The following is a 19896-nucleotide window of genomic DNA, read 5'->3' as shown; positions in this document are numbered from 1 at the left end:
AATCAACCCTGACATAAAGGATGTCTTTAAGGAGAAAAATAGGGCCTTTAAGTCGGGAAATAAGGAGATGACAAGAAGGATCAGAGAGGGGAAGAACAGCTACAGGAAGAAGATGGAGGTCCAGCTGCAGAGGAACAACATCAGTGGAGTCTGGAGAGGCCTCAAACCATCTCTGGGTACGAGGAAGAGGAACCAGACTCCTGGGCCATGGGGGACCAGAAGTGGGTGAACGGTCTGAACCTTTTCAACAGGTTTGATCAGTCACCTACCCCTCCCCTGGTCCAGTCACCCCTGCTGCTGCAGCCCCCCTCGTCTGCATGTCCAGTACACTGCACTACCTTCCCTCCCACAGCCACCACCCACTGCCTCTGCTTCTCCTGCCCCACCACCTCCCCCCACACCATCCACCCCCCCACACCTCCTTCTCTCACACCCTTGAGCACCCCGCTCCTGTGCTCCAATCTGCCCTTCTCCACAGACCAGGTGAGAAATGAGCTCAGGAAGATCAATGCGAAGAAGGAGGCTGGTCCGGATGGCATCAGCTCGAGGCTCCTCAAGTCCTGTGCAGACCAGCTGTGCGGAATAGTGGAGCACGTCTTCAATCTGAGCCTGAAACTGGGGAGAGTTCCACAGCTGTGGAAAACATCCTGCGTGGTACCGGTGCCAAAGACGCTGCACCCGAAGGAACTCAACAGCTACAGGCCGGTGGCACTGACATCACACCTGATGAAGACACAGGAGCGTCTGGTCCTCACCCATCTCAGCCCCCTGGTGAGACCATCAATGGATCCGCTGCAGTTTGCATACCAGACTCACATCGGGGTGGAGGACACCATCGTCTACCTACGGAACAGAGCTCTTTCGCACCTGGAGAAGTTGGATAGCACTGTGAGAATCATGTTTTTTGATTTCTCCAGTGCATTCAATACCATCCAGCCGGGGCTTGCACAGGAGTGGATCACCACTTCTCATCCTGGATTCAGGACAATCTCACCAACCGACACAGTATGTGAGGACAAAGGACTATGTCTCGGACGTGGTCTGCAAGGAACAGTGCAAGCTCCATTCTTGTTCACCCTGTACACTGCGGACTTCAGGCACAGCTCTGCAAACTGCTATCTACAGAAGTTCTCTGACAACTGCCATCGTGGGCCTCATCACAGGCAACGATGACGGGGTGTACAGAGAACTGATAAAGAAGTTTGTGGACTGGTGCCAGCGGAACCGCCTCCGGATCAACGCGGGGAAAACCAGGGAGATGGTGGTGGATTTCCACAGGTGCACCCAAGTCCTCCCGACACCGGTGAACATCCAAGGAATGGACATCGGGAGGATGGACATTTATAAGTACCTGGGTGTTTACCTCAACAATAAATTGGACTGGACTGAAAACACCAATGCGCTGTACAAAAAGGGCCACAGCAGATTTTATCTGCTGAGGAGACTCGGGTCCTTTGGAGTGCAGGGGGCACTCCTAAGGACCTTCTACAACACGGTAGTTGCATCAGCCATTTTCTATGTAGTGGTCTGCTGGAGCAGTAGCAGCATCTCAGCGGTGGAGGGGAAGAGACTTGACAAGCTGGTCAGGAAGGCCAGCTCTGTCCAGGGTTGCTCCTTCGACTCAGTACAGGTGGTGGGAGAGAGGAGGATGATGGCAAAGTTAACATCACTGCTGGACAATAACTCCCACCCCACTGTCACTGCACTGAGTAGCTCCTTCAGTGACAGACAGAGAAATGCTGAAGATCACAGAAACAAAGGAAGCATGAGGAAGAACAGTTATCATTTTCTGGTGAACTTTCGATGCCTAGGGCACTCACTTGTATGAACTTCCATCACAATGGTATTCTCTTTACTTCATAATACATCTTTTCCAGTCCTCTCTGAGGTTTTGGAGAAATGCAAGTAGGATAGTCTGGGCGAGCCACATATTCTCTCCATTCTCTGGAGAAGTTTTAAAAAAAACTGCCGAAAGTGTCAGCTGACTAGGAGCTTATTTATGCGCTCATAGTTTTGAAATAATGCGCTCAAATGTACATCAGACAGAGTAGTTGCATGCGGTGCCCAGCAAGGTACTTTTTAAAATCATACTCATGGTGGATATTGCCCCTGTACATCCAACTTCAATTCAAGATCTTTGTGAAAACATTCAAGTTGTTTATCTTCCCCAGAACACTACATGTCTCTTCCAACCTATGGATCAGGGTGTGATTAGTACATGTAAGGCATTATCTCAACAAAACATTTGATGCTACTGATGATGGTAAATGAGTGTTGAAGATATCTGGACATCTTTTTAATATTAGATGTTATGTTATGCTTCTTGGTGAGGCTTGGGACGTGGTTACTTGTGCATGTATGAATGGGGTTTGAGAAAACTATGCTCACATCTAGTGCATGACCTTAGAAGCTTTAGGTTTGACAGTGATGTATCTAAAACTGGAGGAAAAAAATAGTTTGACTAAGAAAGTAGTTTCAGAAGAGGTGGATTTTTTAAGACATGCAGGAGTTATGACACATTAAAACAAAACTTTCACCCCAAGATTTGCTTGACCTTGAAAAAGAACAGGAAGATAAAGAGGCTCAGGTCATTTGAAATCTAACAGCAAAGTTGTTGACGAGGCTGTCAATTTCATTGAGAGTGTTTTGGTTATAGTTGACAAAGATGATCCAAATATTCAACGTCACTCAAAGGTATGCTTTTCGGCTCTGCAGTGTTGCAAAGAAATCCTGCAATTAAAAAAAAGCCACGCAAACCACATTGTCATCATATTTCTCAAACATCCCGAGTTAATCTGACATTTGGTAGCAACAAAACTGCAGTCGAAATCTGGTATCTCCAGACAGTCAACCGCTGCCTCGACCAAAGGCGGCACGGTGACGCAGCAGTAGAGTTGCTGCCTTACAGCACCAGAGACCTGGATTCAATCCTGACTATGGGTGCTCTCTGAATGGAATTTGTTTGTTCTCCCCGTGACCTGCGTGAGTTTTCCCTGAGATCTTCGGTTTCCTCCCACACTCAAGGCGTGCAGGTTTGTAGGTTAATTGGGTTCGGTTAAATTTATGAATTGCTCCTACTGTGTGTAAGATAGTGTTAATATGTGGGGATCGCTGTACGGTATGGACTCGGTGAGCCGAAGGGCCTGTTTTTGCACTGTATAAACTAAACTAATTCACTGACTCGCTTGTGCCCTTGCCTCTGTCTCCGATTTCACCAATGGATGTGGAGGACCTCCACTCCCAGTAACCTTTCTCCCCAACCCTCCATCTATGCCGTCTTGGGCAAGCAGAAGTCACCAGTCGTCAATGTAAGTGTTAAGATTTACATTCAAAAAGAGATTTTCAATTTAAAAAATGTTTCATTTAGATGCCTTTACTGTTGATTTTGTTTTAAAACTTGTTTCTTTATTAAAGATAGATGGACCCATGCTCTCAGATCTAGACCTTGTCTGGACCAATGAACTTAACCAGGCCAATCTTGCCGTCTTGCACGAGGAGATCCAGAGCATCTGCAATGTTTCCTCGCTCATTCCAACAAAGCCTCTGGTAAGAGCTACCAAATAGAGTAATTTATTCCTCACTGACAGAGTCTGTTAGAAATCACCAGAACAAAACGTACTCCCCAAGTCTACCATTTACGTGTATTTTGTCTGGATGTCCTGTTAATCTATTGATTAGTAACAAAAGATGCAAAGTTCAGGCTGGGAATTGAGCTTCAGGCTGGGTAGAAGGTTTCACACAACTTAACCCAACATGGTTTGTGTGAAACAATTGTACACAAGCTGACATTTTGATTAAGATCCCAGTGGTAATTTAGAGCCACTGGAATCTGAAGATGCTGGAATCTTGATAAAAAAACAAAATGTGGTGCTCAATGGGTCATGCAAACCTCTATGGAAGAAATGGTCAGCCAACATTTTAGGTTGTCACCTTACTTCTGTCTGTAAGTCTTGCACTAGCAGGGCATATAAGAGCTGGAAATAAAAAAACAATGCTGGAAAATTCAGCCCATCAGGAAACCACTGAAGAGTGGAAAAACTTACCCATCAGTTCCCTATTTTCCCCTCTCACCTATAAACTATAGTTTAATAGATATGTGGACAGGTACATGCATTGGAAAGGTTTAGAGGGATAAGGGCCAAATGGAAGCAAATTGGACGTTCAGATGGGGCATCTTGGTCAGCACACACAAGTTGGGCTGAAGGCCATGATTCCATGCTGCATGACTATAAAGTGTAATTCTGGATAATCATACCCTGGTGAAAAGAATCCATACATTAATTATTGAACCAGCATTGTGATTCTTTGAAATAGAAACAAAATGCTTTACTGCAAATGAGATCTATTATTCATATAAACTCTTCTATCTTTTCAAGAAAGAAGCGAGAGAGAGAAAACGGAGAATTACCGACCAGTTAGCCTGACATCGGTGGTGGGGAAGATGCTGGAGTCAATTAAAGAGGTAATAACAGTGCATTTGGATAGCAGTAAAAGGATAAGTCCAAGTCAGCATGGATTTATGAAAAGGAAATCATGCTTGACTAATCTGCTGGAATATTTTGAGGGTGTGACAAGTAAAATGGACGAAGGGGAGCCAGTGGATGTGGTGTATCTAGACTTTCAGAAAGCCTTTGATAAGGTCCCACACAGGAGACTGGTGAGCAAAATTAGCACATGGTATTGGAGGTAGGGTGTTGACATGGATAGAGAATTGGTTGGCAGACAGGAAGCAAAGCGTAGGAGTAAACGGGTCCTTTTCAGAATGGCAGGCAGTGGCGAGTGGAGTGCCGTAAAGCTCGGTGTTGGGGCCACAACTGTTTACCATATATACTATTGATTTGGATGAAGGAATTAGAAGTAACACTAGCAAGTTTGCAGATGACACAAAGCTGGGTGGCAGTGTGAACTGTGAAGAGGATGTTAGGAGGTTGCAGGGTGACCTGGACAGGTTGAGTGAGTGGGCAGATGCATGGCAGATTCAGTATAATATGGATAAATGTGAGGTTATCCACTTTGGCAGCAAAAACAAGCAGGCAGATTATTTCAATGGTGTCAGGTTAGGTAAGGGGGAAGTGCAGAGAGACCTGGGTGTCCTTGTACCTCAGTCACTGAAAATTGGCGTGTAGGTACAGCAGGCAGTGAAGAAAGCTAATGGCATGTTGGCCTTCATAACGAGGGGATTTCAGTAAAGGAGTAAAGAGCTTCTTCAGTTGTATACGGCCTTGTTAAGAGACAGGATTTGTTCCTCGGACTGGGAAGGACATGTCATAATCTATTAGAAATTATTTTATGACAATGTAAGGTGCAGCAGCAATACATCTTTGAGACGGCTTGATCATGTATCAAAAAGTGGTGGTAGTCCAAGATGACACCTCCCTGTGCGGCAGCCATTACAGCAGCTCCTGCTCACTGGTGAGCGTTTTTTTCTCTTTCTTAGTAGTTAAGTTATTTCTCTCACTATTCTGTGTATTAGTTTTGTGTAACTTTAGCGCGGTATGGAGACCAAAGCCACTGTTTTTGCACTATATTTTTCACCTACCTTGTCTGGCTATCCCAGGGACAGCCAGGGCCCTATTGTTCACACGATGGAGCAGTTGTTAGCGCTCCTTAACCCAGCGGTGCTGCCTCAGGAGAGACCCAACGTCCCCCGTGAGCCGCCGAGGAGGAGACGAGGGTGCCGTGCTGGAATCCAGCGTCGAGTCGGGAGGAGACGCAACAGACCAGTGCTCCCATCCATCGTTATGGGAAATGTAAGATCTCTCCCCAACAAGATGGACGAGTCAGCGACGTTGACCCGACTCCAGAGGGAATATCGGGAGTGCAGCATCATGCTGCTTACAGAGACCTGGCTGAACACGTTAACTCCGGACACGAACGTCTCACTGGACGGTTTTCACCTGAGGCGGGCGGACAGAACAGTGGAGAGTGGAAAGAGAAAAGGAGGAGGGCTGGCTGTGTTTGTAAATGATAGATGGTGTAACCCCGGTTACATCACTGTTAAGGAGCAGCTCTGCTGCAGGGACATCGAGCTGTTAGCATGAGGCCTTACTATCTACCGAGGGAATACTCGCATGTTGTTGTGATAGCAACATATATTCCCCCCTCTGCTAATGGCGACACGGCCTGTGATGTCCTGCACTCAGCTGTGAGCAGGTTGCAAACACAGCACCCACATGCCCTCTTTCTAATCTGGGGAATTTAATCACGCACCTCCATCATCCACTCTGCCCACTTTCACCCAATACGTCACCTGCTGCACCAGAGACAACAAAATACTGGACTTATTTTATGCCAACACAAAGGAGGCATATAACTCAGCACCCCTCCCCCCTGGGGAGATCTGACCACAACATGATCCATCTCCAGCCTGTATACAAACCTCTCGTGCACAGGCAACCAGCGGTGACCCGCACAGTTAGAGGATGGTCCAAGGAGACTGAGGAGGCTCTGAGAGATTGTTTCGCAACAACTGTGTGGAAGGAACTCTGTGATCCCCATGGGGAGGACATTGACGGTCTAACCCAGTGCATCACGGATTATATTAACTTCTGTGTGGAGAACACTGTACCCACCAGGACTGTACGATGTTTCTCCAATAACAAACCCCAAGTCAACCCTGACATAAAGGATCTCTTTAAGGAGAAAAAGAGGCCCTTTAAGTCTGGAAATAAGGAGGAGATGATGAGGAAGATCAGAGAGGGGAAGAACAGCTACAGGAAGAAGATGGAGGACCAGCTGCAGAGGAACATCATCAGTGGAGTCTGGAGAGGCCTCAAACCATCTCTGGGAACGAGGAACCAGACTCTCGGGCTGTGGGGGACCAGAAGTGGGTGAACGATCTGAACCTTTTCAACAGGTTTGATCAGTCACCTACCCCTCCCCCGGTCCAGTCACCCCTGCTGCAGCCCCCCTCGTCTGCATGTCCAGTACACTGCACTACCTCCCCTCGCACAGTCACCACCCACTGCTTCTCCTGCCCCTCCCCCACCCCATCCCCCCCACACCCCCTCCTTCTCTCACACCCTTGAGCACCCAGCCCCTATGCTCCAATCTGTCTTTCTCCACAGACCAGGTGAGAAATGGGCTCAGGAAGATCAAGGCTGGTCCGGATGGCATCAGCTTGAGGCTCCTCAAGTCCTGTGCAGACCAGCTGTGCGGAATAGTGGAGCACGTCTTCAATCTGAGCCTGAAACTGGGGAGAGTTCCACAGCTGTGGAAAACATCCTGCGTGGTACCGGTGCCAAAGACGCTGCTCCCGAAGGAACTCAACAGCTACAGGCCGGTGGCACTGACATCACACCTGATGAAGACACAGGAGCGTCTGGTCCTCACCCATCTCAGCCCCCTGGTGAGACCATCAATGGATCCGCTGCAGTTTGCATACCAGACTCACATCGGGGTGGAGGACACCATCGTCTACCTACGGAACAGAGCTCTTTCGCACCTGGAGAAGTTGGATAGCACTGTGAGAATCATGTTTTTTGATTTCTCCAGTGCATTCAATACCATCCAGCCGGGGCTTGCACAGGAGTGGATCACCACTTCTCATCCTGGATTCTGGACAATCTCACCAACCGACCACAGTATGTGAGGACAAAGGACTATGTCTCGGACGTGGTCTGCAGCACAGGGGTTCCGCAGGGAACAGTGCAAGCCCCATTCTTGTTCACCCTGTACACTGCAGACTTCAGGCACAGCTCTACAAACTCCTATCTACAGAAGTTCTCTGACGACTGCCATCGTGGGCCTCATCACAGGCAACGATGACGGGGTCTACAGAGAACTGATAAAGAAGTTTGTGGACTGGTGCCAGCGGAACCGCCTCCGGATCAACGCGGGGAAAACCAGGGAGATGGTGGTGGATTTCCACAGGTGCACCCAAGTCCTCCCGACACCGGTGAACATCCAGGGAATGGACATCGGGAGGATGGACTTTTATAAGTACCTGGGTGTTTACCTCAACAATAAATTGGACTGGACTGAAAACACCAATGCGCTGTACAAAAAGGGCCACAGCAGATTTTATCTGCTGAGGAGACTCGGGTCCTTTGGAGTGCAGGGGGCACTCCTAAGGACCTTCTACAACACGGTAGTTGCATCAGCCATTTTCTATGTAGTGGTCTGCTGGAGCAGTAGCAGCATCTCAGCGGTGGAGGGGAAGAGACTTGACAAGCTGGTCAGGAAGGCCAGCTCTGTCCAGGGTTGCTCCCTCGACCCAGTACAGGTGGTGGGATAGAGGAGGATGATAGCAAAGTTAACATCACTGCTGGACAATAACTCCCACCCCACTGTCACTGCACTGAGTAGCTCCTTCAGTGACAGACAGAGAAATGCTGAAGATCACAGAAACAAAGGAAGCATGAGGAAGAACAGTTATCATTTTCTGGTGAACTTTCGGTGCCTAGGGCACTCACGTATGAACTTCCATCACAATGGTATTCTCTTTACTTCATAATACATCTTTTCCAGTCCTCTCTTTCTGAGGTTTTGGAGAAATGCAAGTAGGATAGTCTGGGCGAGCCACATATTCTCTCCATTCTCTGGAGAAGTAAAAAAAAAAAAACTGCCGAAAGTGTCAGCTGACTAGGAGCTTATTTATGCGCTCATAGTTTTGAAATAATGCGCTCAAATGTACATCAGACAGAGTAGTTGCATGCGGTGCCTAGCAAGGTACTTTTTTAAATCATACTCATGGTGGATATTGCCCCTGTACATCCAACTTCAATTCAAGATCTTTGTGAAAACATTCAAGTTGTTTATCTTCCCTAGAACACTACATCTCTCTTCCAACCTAAGGATCAGGATGTGATTAGTACATGTAAGGCATTATCTCAATAAAACATTTGATGCTACTGATGATGGTAAATGAGTGTTAAAGATATCTGGACATCTTTTTTAGATGTTCTGTTATGCATGTTGGTGAGGCTTGGGACGTGGTTAGTTGTGCATGTATGAATGGGATTTGAGAAAACTATGCTCACATCTAGTGCATGACCTTAGAAGCTTTAGGTTTGTCAGTGATGTATCTAAAACTGGAGGAAAAAATTAGTTTGACTAAGAAAGTAGTTTCAGAAGAGGTGGATTTTTTAAGACATGCAGGAGTTATGACACTGCCGAGAATTAAGGGGGACCCACAAATTGAATGTGTTAAAAAAGGTTTGTGTAAAATGGAATACTTGTAACTTTGTCGATGCCCTTTATGTGGTGACTCATTACATTTCCTGGGTATGCAAAACAAAGAATATCACTGACTTGTCACATGTGACAATAAAGTATTATTCTTGCAAGTAACTGGAAATATTGGCAATAGAGAGCTGGGGTGGTCTCCCCTGTGCAATTGCATTGGGTGCTTTACTTTGCTGGTAAGACAGAAACGCTTGATGTCTGATTTGTCTATTTGTAGTGCTTAGTTATAAAGCATGGGAGGTTATAGACCACGATTTGTTCCTCGGACTGGGATGGACAAGTCATAATCTATTAGAAATGATTTTATGACAATATAAGGTGCAGCAGCAATATGTCTTTGAGACGGCTTGATCATGCATCAAAAGGTGGTGGTCGTCCAAGATGACACCTCCCTGTGCGGCAGCCATTACAGCTCCTGCTCACTGGTGAGCGTTTTTTCTCTTTCTTAGTAGTTAGTTAAGTTATTTCTCTCACTATTCTGTGTATTAGTTTTGTGTAACTTTAGCGCGGTATGGAGACCAAAGCCACTGTTTTTGCACTATATTTATCACCTACCTTGTCTGGATATCCCGGGGACAGCCAGGGCCCTATTGTTCACACGATGGAGCAGCTGTTAGCGCTCCATAACCCAGCGGTGCTGCCTCAGGAGAGACCCAACGTCCCCCGTGAGCCGAGGAGGAGGAGACGAGGGTGCCGTGCTGGAATCCAGCGTCGAGTCGGAAGGAGACGCAACAGACCAGTGCTCCCATCCATTGTTATGGGAAATGTAAGATCTCTCCCCAACAAGATGGACAAGTCGATGTAGTTGACCCGACACCAGAGGGAATATCGGGAGTGCAGCATCATGCTGCTTACAGAGACCTGGCTGAACACGTTAACTCCCGACACGAACGTCTCACTGGACGGTTTTCACCTGAGGCGGGCGGACAGAACAGTGGAGAGTGGAAAGAGAAAAGGAGGAGGGCTGGCTGTGTTTGTAAATGATAGATGGTGTAACCCTGGTTACATCACTGTTAAGGAGCAGCTCTGCTGCAGGGACATCGAGCTGTTAGCATGAGGCCTTACTATCTACCGAGGGAATTCTCACATGTTGTTGTGATAGCAACATATATTCCCCCCTCTGCTAACGGCCACACGGCCTGTGATGTCCTGCACTCAGCTGTGAGCAGGTTGCAAACACAGCACCCACATGCCCTCTTTTTAATCTCTGGGGAATTTAATCACGCACCTCCATCATCCACTCTGCCCACTTTCACCCAGTACGTCACCTGCTGCACCAGAGACAACAAAATACTGGACTTATTTTATGCCTACACCAAGGAGGCATATAACTCAGCACCCCTCCCCCCTGGGGAGATCTGACCACAACATGATCCATCTCCAGCCTGTATACAAACCTCTCGTGCACAGGCAACCAGCGGTGACCCGCACAGTTAGAGGATGGTCCAAGGAGACTGAGGAGGCTCTGAGAGACTGTTTCGAAACAACTGTGTGGGTGGAACTCTGTAATCCCCATGGGGAGGACATTGACGGTCTAGCCCAGTGCATCACGGATTATATTAACTTCTGTGTGGAGAACACTGTACCCACCAGGACTGTACGGTGTTTCTCCAATAACAAACCCTGGATCAACCCTGACATAAAGGATCTCTTTAAGGAGAAAAAGAGGCCCTTTAAGTCTGGAAATAAGGAGGAGATGACAAGAAAGATCAGAGAGAGGAAGAACAGCTACAGGAAGAAGTTGGAGGACCAGCTGCAGAGGAACAACATCAGTGGGGTCTGGAGAGGCCTCAAACCATCTCTGGGAACGAGGAACCAGACTCCCGGGCTGTGGGGAACCAGAAGTGGGTGAACGATCTGAACCTTTTCAACAGGTTTGATCAGTCACCTACACCTCCCCCGGTCCAGTCACCCCTGCTGCAGCGCCCCTCGTCTGCATGTCCAGTACACTGCACTACCTCCCCTCCCACAGTCACCACCCACTGCTTCTCCTGCCCCTCCCCGACCCTATCCCCCCCCCCACAACCCCTCCTTCTCTCACACCCTTGAGCACCCAGCCCCTATGCTCCAATCTGTCTTTCTCCACAGACCAGGTGAGAAATGGGCTCAGGAAGATCAAGGCTGGTCCGGACAGCATCAGCTTGAGGCTCCTCAAGTCCTGTGCAGACCAGCTGTGCGGAATAGTGGAGCACGTCTTCAATCTGAGCCTGAAACTGGGGAGAGTTCCACAGCTGTGGAAAACATCCTGCGTAGTACTGGTGCCAAAGACGCTGCACCCGAAGGAACTCAACAGCTACAGGCCGGTGGCACTGACATCACATCTGATGAAGACACAGGAGCGTCTGGTCCTCACCCATCTCAGCCCCCTGATTAGACCATCAATGGATCCGCTGCAGTTTGCCTACCAGACTCACATCGGGGTGGAGGACACCATCGTCTACCTACGGAACAGAGCTCTTTCGCACCTGGAGAAGTTGGATAGCACTGTGAGAATCATGTTTTTTGATTTCTCCAGTGAATTCAATACCATCCAGCCGGGGCTTGCACAGGAGTGGATCACCACTTCTCATCCTGGATTCTGGACAATCTCACCAACCGACACAGTATGTGAGGACAAAGGACTATGTCTCGGACGTGGTCTGCAAGGAACAGTGCAAGCTCCATTCTTGTTCACCCTGTACACTGCAGACTTCAGGCACAGCTCTACAAACTGCTATCTACAGAAGTTCTCTGACAACTGCCATCGTGGGCCTCATCACAGGCGACGATGACGGGGCGTACAGAGAATTGATCAAGAAGTTTGTGGACTGGTGCCAGCGGAATTGCCCCCGGATCAATGCGGGGAAAACCAGGGAGATGGTGGTGGATTTCCACAGGTGCAGCCAAGTCCCCCCGACACCGGTGAACATCCAGGGAATGGACATCGGGAGGATGGACTCTTATAAGTACCTGGGTGTTTACCTCAACAATAAATTGGACTGGACCGAAAACACCAACGCGCTATACAAAAAGGGCCACAGCAGATTTTATCTGCTGAGTAGACTCGGGTCCTTTGAAATGCAGGGGGCATTCCTAAGGATCTTCTACAACACGGTAGTTGCATCAGCCATTTTCTATGGAGTGGTCTGCTGGACCAGCAGCATCTCAGCGGTGGAGGGGAAGAGACTTGACAAGCTGGTCAGGAAGGCCAGCTCTGCCCTGGGTTGCTCCCTCGACTCAGTACAGGTGGTGGGAGAGAGGAGGATGATAGCAAAGTTAACATTGCTGCTGGACAATAACTCCCACCCCAGTGTCACTGCACTGAGTAGCTCCTTCAGTGACAGACTCCTTCACCCCAAGTGTGTGAAGGAGAGATATAGGAGGTCCTTCCTTCCCACTGCTGTGAGACTGCACAACCAGCACTGCTCCCAGCAGACGAGTCATCAGTAACAGTTAAGGAATACACAGTAAATTGATGATAATTTATCCTTGTCTTTACTATTATTTATAATGAACGATCTCGCTATCCACTTTGCTGCTGTAACACTGTAAATTTCCCCGGCGTGGGACAAATAAAGGAATATATATATAAATTGCTGCTGATCATAACTCTAGAAGGTAGACATAAAAAGGTGGAGTAACTCAGCGGGTCAGACAGCATCTCAGGAGAAAAGGTGATGTTTTGTGTCCAGACCCATCTTCAGACTGGAGAGTCAGGAAAGGGAAACAAGAAATATGGAAGGTGGAACATCGTACCAGCTTCAAAGTCGTCTTGTTGAGTCTCATTATAACTCGTTCTCACCTAACAAACAGCTAACAATAACCTGGTTCCTTTATAATCCTTACTTTTTTGCATGCCTTTCATTAATTTGTTCTACATCACCGTCTATATCTCGTTTCGCATTCACCTGACTCTCCAGTCTGAAGAACGGTCTCGACCCGAAATGTCATCTATTCCTTTCTCCAGAGATGCTGTCTGCCCACTGAGTTGTTACAGCTTTTTGTGACTATCTTCAGTTTAACCAGCATCTGTAGTTCCTTCATACACATAAAGGCTTGTGTGATGCTGTTGTAGCGATGGATCCATATACTGTTTTGGGATGGTTGCAATGCTTCTTCAGTAGTTATGACCTGCATCTTTTAAATGGCTAAGGTGTTAAATCTATCAGGAGTATGAGATGTTTGTAATGGTTTGACTGAAGAACCGGAATGATGGAGAACCTGAAGAAAGTTCAACAAAACTACCCCTGGTTTGAAGCCAATAATGTCTCCTAGCTGTAGCACCTGCAATATAACTGATCCGTGTATGTTAACTTAAACATAATAGGATGTCCAAAGGTATAGCTGAGGGAAGTGAAACTGCACAAGATGAAGAAGAGGAACAAGTGGCAATGGGAGTTTCGACAAATGCAGAAAGCGACACCTGAAACCCAAGGGATTTCTGGCAATCAAGCTTATCCTTGTCAAGAGGACATAACCCCCACACTGCTCCTGGCTTGAAGCCAATAATGACTCAGCTGCAGCACTTAAAGGACAACAGATCCTTTTCTATTAACTTCAAAATTGCCTGACATCCAACGATCCAGGTTAAGGAAGTGACACCCTACTTCTTACCCCTTTGAACTCCAGCCCAAGCCACCTCAAGTTGTCACGTCCCAGCTGTGATTCATCGGCTTCTGCGAGGACTCTGCTAGCAAGACAGAGAAATGCTGAGGATCACAGAAACAAAGGAAGCATGAGGAAGAACAGTTATCATTTCCTGGTGAACTTTCGGAGCCTAGGGCACTCACTTGTATGAACTTCCATCACAATGGTATTCTCTTTACTTCATAATACATCTTTTCCAGTCCTCTCGGAGATTTTGGAGAAATGCAAGTAGGATAGTCTGGGCGAGCCACACATTCTCTCCATTCCCAGGAGAAGTAAAAAAACCTGCCAAAAGTATCAGCTGACTAGGAGCTTATTTATGCGCTCGTAGTTTTGAAATAATGCGCTCAAATGTACGCCAGACAGAGTAGTTGCATGCGGTGCCTAGCAAGGTACTTTTAAAATCATACTCATGGTGGATATTGCCCCTGTACATCCAACTTCAATTCAAGATCTTTGTGAAAACATTCAAGTTGTTTATCTTCCCCAGAACACTACATCTCTCTTCCAACCTAAGGATCAGGGTGTGATTAGTACATGTAAGGCATTATCTCAACAAAACATTTGATGCTACTGATGATGGTAAATGAGTGTTAAAGATATCTGGACATCTTTTTTAGATGTTCTGTTATGCTTGTTGGTGAGGCTTGGGACGTGGTTACTTGTGCATGTATGAATGTGGTTTGAGAAAACTATGCTCACATCTAGTGCATGACCTTAGAAGCTTTAGGTTTGTCAGTGATGTATCTAAAACTGGAGGAAAAAATTAGTTTGACTAAGAAAGTAGTTTCAGAAGAGGTGGATTTTTTAAGACATGCAGGAGTTATGACACATTACAACAAAACTTTCACCCCAAGATTTGCTTGACCTTGAAAAAGAATAGGAAGATAAAGAAGAGGCTCAGGTCATTTGAAATCTAACAGCAAAGTTGTTGACCGAGGCTGTCAATTTCATTGAGAGTGCTTTGGTTATAGTTGGCAAAGATGATTCAAATATTGAACGTCACTCAAAGGTATGCTTTTTGGCTCTGCAGTGTTGCAAAGAAATCCTGCAATAAAAAAAAAAGCCACGCAAACCACATTGTCATCATATTTCTCAAACATCGCGAGTTAATCTGACATTTGGTAGCAACAAAACTGCAGTCGAAATCTGGTATCTCCAGACAGTCAACCGCTGCCTCAACCAAAGGCGGCACGGTGACGCAGCAGTGGAGTTGCTGCCTTACAGCACCAGAGACCTGGATTCAATCCTGACTATGGGTGCTCTCTGAATGGAATTTGTTTGTTCTCCCCGTGACCTGCGTGAGTTTTCCCTGAGATCTTCGGTTTCCTCCCACACTCAAGGCGTGCAGGTTTGTAGGTTAATTGGGTTCGGTTAAATTTATGAATTGCTCCTGTGTGTAAGATAGTGTTAATGTGTGGGGATCGCTGTACGGTATGGACTCGGTGAGCCGAAGGGCCTGTTTTTGCGCTGTATAAACTAAACTAATTCACTGACTCGCTTGTACCCTTGCCTCTGTCTCCGATTTCACCAATGGATGTGGAGGACCTCCACTCCCAGTAACCTTTCTCCCCAACCCTCCATCTATGCCGTCTTGGGCAAGCAGAAGTCACCAGTCGTCAATGTGAGTGTTAAGATTTACATTCAAAAAGAGATTTTCAATTAAAAAAATGTTTAATTTAGATGCCTTTACTGTTGATTTTGTTTTAAAACTTTTTTCTTTATTAAAGATAGATGGACCCATGCTCTCAGATCTTGGCTATCATAGACATTGTCTGGACCAATGAACTTAACCTGGTCAATCTGCACACTGACAGTTGCCGTCTTGCCCGAGGAGATCCAAAGCATCTGCAATGTTTCCTCGCTCATTCCAACATAGCCTCTGGTAAGAGCTACCAAAAAGAGTAATTTATTCCTCACTGACAGTCTCTTAGGAATCTCCAGAAAAAAACGTACTCCCCAAGTCTACCATTTACATTTATTTTGTCTGGATGTCCTGTTTACTCTATTTGTAGTGCTTCGTAACAAAAGATGCAAAGTTCAGGCTGGAAATTGAGCTTCAGGCTGGGTAGGTTTCACACAACTTAACACAACATGGTTTGTGTGAAACAATTGTACACAAACTGACATTTTGTTGAAGATCTCAGTTATACAAATGCAAGTGTAGGCATCAAAGGTCTTTATTTATTTGTCAGCTGGCTCCAGTTATTAAATGTCAAGAAACTGTACATGGTAATTTAGAGCCACTGGAATCTGCAGATGCTGGAATCTTGATCAAAAAAAAACAAAATGTGGTGCTCAATGGGTCATGCAAACCTCTATGGAAGAAATGGTCAGCCAACATTTTGGGTTGTGACCCTTCTTCAGTCTGTTAGTCTTGCACTAGCAGGGCATATAAGAGGTAAATTTAAACAAAAAATGGCAAATGCTGGAAATAAAAAAACAATGCTGGAAAATTCAGCCCATCAGGAAACCACTGAAGAGTGGAGAAACTTACCCCTCAGTTCCCTATTTCCCCTCTCACCTATAAACCATAGTTTAAAAGATATGTGGACAGGTACATGCATTGGAAAGGTTTAGAGGGATAAGGGCCAAATGCGAGCAAATTGGACAAGTTCAGATGGGGCATCTTGGTCAGCACACACAAGTTGGGCTGAAGGCCATGATTCATGACTATGAATATGACTATGATTCATGAATATGACTATGAAGTGTAATTCTGGATAATCATACCCTGGTGAAAAGAATCCATACATTAATTATTGAACCAGCATTGTGATTCTTTGAAATAGAAACAAAATGCTTTACTACAAATGAGATCTATTATTCATATAAACTCTTTTATCTTTTCAAGAAAGAAGCGAGAGAGAGAAAACGGAGAATTACAGACCAGTTAGCCTGACATCAGTGGTGGGGAAGATGCTGGAGTCAATTATTAAAGAGGTAATAACAGTGCATTTGGATAGCAGTAAAAGGATAAGTCCAAGTCAGCATGGATTTATGAAAGGGAAATCATGCTTGACTAATCTTCTGGAATGTTTTGAGGATGTGACAAGTAAAATGGATGAAGGGGAGCCAGTGGATGTGGTGTATCTAGACTTTCAGAAGGCCTTTGATAAGGTCCCACACAGGAGATTGGTGAGCAAAATTAGAGCACATGGTATTGGAGGTAGAGTGTTGACATGGATAGAGAATTGGTTGGCAGACAGGAAGCAAAGCGTAGGAGCAAACGGGTCCTTTTCAGAATGGCAGGCAGTGGCGAGTGGAGTGCTGCAAGGCTCGGTGCTGGGGTCACAACTGTTTACCATATATATTAATGATTTAGATGAAGGAATTAGAAGTAACACTAGCAAGTTTGCAGATGACACAAAGCTGGGTGGCAGTGTGAACTGTGAAGAGGATGTTAGGAGGTTGCAGGGTGTCCTGGACAGGTTGAGTGAGTGGCAGACGCATGGCAGATTCAGTATAATATGGATAAATGTGAGGTTATCCACTTTGGCGGCAAAAACAAGCAGGCGGATTTTTATCTCAATGGTGTCAGGTTAGGTAAGGGGGAAGTGCAGCAAGACCTGGGTGGCTTTGTACATCAGTCACTGAAAAGTTGCGTGCAGGTGCAGCAGGCAGTGAAGAAAGCTAATGGCATGTTGGCCTTCATAACAAGAGGATTTCAGTATAGGAGTAAAGAGGTTCTTCTGCAGTTGTATAGGGCCCTGGCAAGACCACATCTGGAGTATTGTGTACAGTTTTCGTCTCCTAATTTGAGGAAGGACATCCTTGTAATTGAGGCAGTGCAGCGTAGGTTCACGAGATTGATCCCTGAGATGGTGGGACTGTCATATGAGGAAAGATTGAAAAGACTAGGCTTGTATTCACTGGAGTTTAGAAGGATGAGAGGGGATCTTATAGAGGCATATACAATTCTAAAAGGACTGGACAAGCTAGATGCAGGAAAAATGTTCCCAATGTTGGGGGAGTCCAGAACCAGGAGCCACAGTCTTAGAATAAAGGGGAGGCCATTTAAAATTGAGGTGAGAAGGAATTTTCACCCAGAGAGATGTGAATTTGTAGAATTCTCTGCCACAGAGGGCAGTGGAGGCTAAATCACTGGATGAATTTAAGAGAGAGTTTGAGCTCTGGGGGCTAGTGGAATCAAGGGATATGGGGAGAAGTTGGGCACAGGTTACTGATTGTGGATGATCACAATGAATGGCGGTGCTGGCGCGAAGGGTTGAATGGTCTCCTCCAGTACCTATTTTCTATGTTTCTATCTTTTACAGCTGAGCTCAGTGCAGAGTATGAGGCACTGCCCTACTCATTAGGGATGGATGCCATGTTGAAAATAATCTCAGAAAGGAGTTCAGAAAGGAGTGGATGGATCCTGCTTCTTATTGCTCCCTCCAGCAAGATGGCAGTGGTATGCTTCATCCTCCAGATCATCACAACAGCAGTTGGCAGTACCATTGGGCAGCTCATTATGAAGATGGTAGCCAGGATCACCAGGACAATGGACCAGGCTTCCAATTTGTACATTGACATAATTGAAACTGCCTTTCACATTATTGGGATAACATTAAGCTGGTGGCACCTGCAAAGCACAGAATGGATTTAGATGAAGGAAATAATTTGAGCCACTGAATTCCATCATCACCAAAAAAGCATACCAACATTTCTACTTCCTCAGAAGACAAAGGATATTTAACATTAATCTAAAGACTCTTACCAACTTCTACAATTGAACTGTAGAAAATGTACTGCTGGGTGTATCACAGCTAGGTTTGGGAACAGCTTTGCCCAAGACCACAAGAAATTGCAGAGTTGTGGATCGCTCCAGCACACAGACCAGACATCCCACCATTGACTACATCTACACTTCACTCCCTTGGAAAAGCAGCCAACATAATCAAGGACCTTTTCCACCCTTGTCATTTCCTCTTTTCCCTGCTCCCACCACAAAAAGGATACAAAAGCTTGAAAGCATGTACCTTCAGACTTAGGAACAGCTTCTTCCCCTGTTATTTGACTGCTGAACCATCCTAGAAGCTAGGAACAATTTCCTAATTTCCAACCAACATCATTGTGAACATTGGACTTTTTCCTCAGAAACGATTATGCTACAATGTTGAGAAACTGTATGCTGCACTATGCATGTTTCTCCTCCCTCTACCTATTGTGCTTGTGTATGGCTTGATTGTATTTATGTACAGTATTACCTGATTTAATTGCATAGCATGCAAACAAAAGCTTTTTACTGTATCTTAGTATACACAACAATAATAAAGCAATTTAAACTTATTTTGTGTACCACAGTAGATGACTTCACATTGCCATTTTATATTCCCTCTTATGTTGTGGCCCACACACTCAGCTGGTTTCTATCCCTTTAAACCCTCTTTACATCCTTCTCACTGCTCAAAATTTTCCCCAGTTTTGTATCATCAGTAAATTTGGAAATGCGACATTTGGCTGCCTCATCCAACTAGTTGATGAAGACTGAAGTCAGGGTTCCTGTGTTTCCCCACCTATTTAATCCTAATCCTTGGTTTCTGTCTGTCAGCCAATTCTCAACAGCCAGAAGTATACTACACTAATCACCTGTGCGGAACCTTATTAAATACCTTCTGAAGTTCTCAATGTACCACAACCATTGTCCATTTAACCAACCATATCCTCAAATATCTTCAAAAGATTTAACACCATGCACTTTTCTGGATAAAACTCCATTAACTATTGCTCAGTCCATTTGCCCAAATGATTCAGAACTTGGTGTAATTTTTGATAACAATCTTCACTGTCTATCCCACATGCGTTAGTGTCATCTGCAAACTGTCCCAAAAGGTCACTCCCTTACAACTTGCCTTCATTTATTGCCTGCTTAATTAGTCCATTTTGATCACATTAGCAATTCTACGGCTGCCTTGAAATCTTTTCTTTGTACTGTTTCATTCCATAACTTGGAATCCAATTCAATTTGCGATTCACTTTCTAGTTCTTCAGGCACCATCTCCACCTCCCAAAATATTTGAGAAGATCAGGCCATTGTTTTGTGATAAATGGGGAATATTTAGAAATGCTGTCAACAACTTT

General features: G+C 45.7%; 1 long non-coding RNA gene across 1 annotated transcript; it reads left to right on the top strand.

The window, feature by feature from the left end:
- The first annotated feature begins 15675 nt into the window (after window positions 1–15675).
- LOC144596253 (uncharacterized) lies at window positions 15676–18117 on the top strand. The gene is made up of 3 exons (XR_013547579.1): window positions 15676–15697; window positions 16667–16755; window positions 18090–18117. It is a non-coding gene; the product is annotated as an uncharacterized LOC144596253 (long non-coding RNA).
- Window positions 18118–19896: the final 1779 nt, after the last annotated feature.

Source organism: Rhinoraja longicauda, chromosome 8, assembly GCF_053455715.1.
Source record: "Rhinoraja longicauda isolate Sanriku21f chromosome 8, sRhiLon1.1, whole genome shotgun sequence".
Lineage (NCBI taxonomy): Eukaryota > Metazoa > Chordata > Chondrichthyes > Rajiformes > Arhynchobatidae > Rhinoraja > Rhinoraja longicauda.
This window is presented reverse-complemented; position numbering and strand designations above follow the sequence as displayed.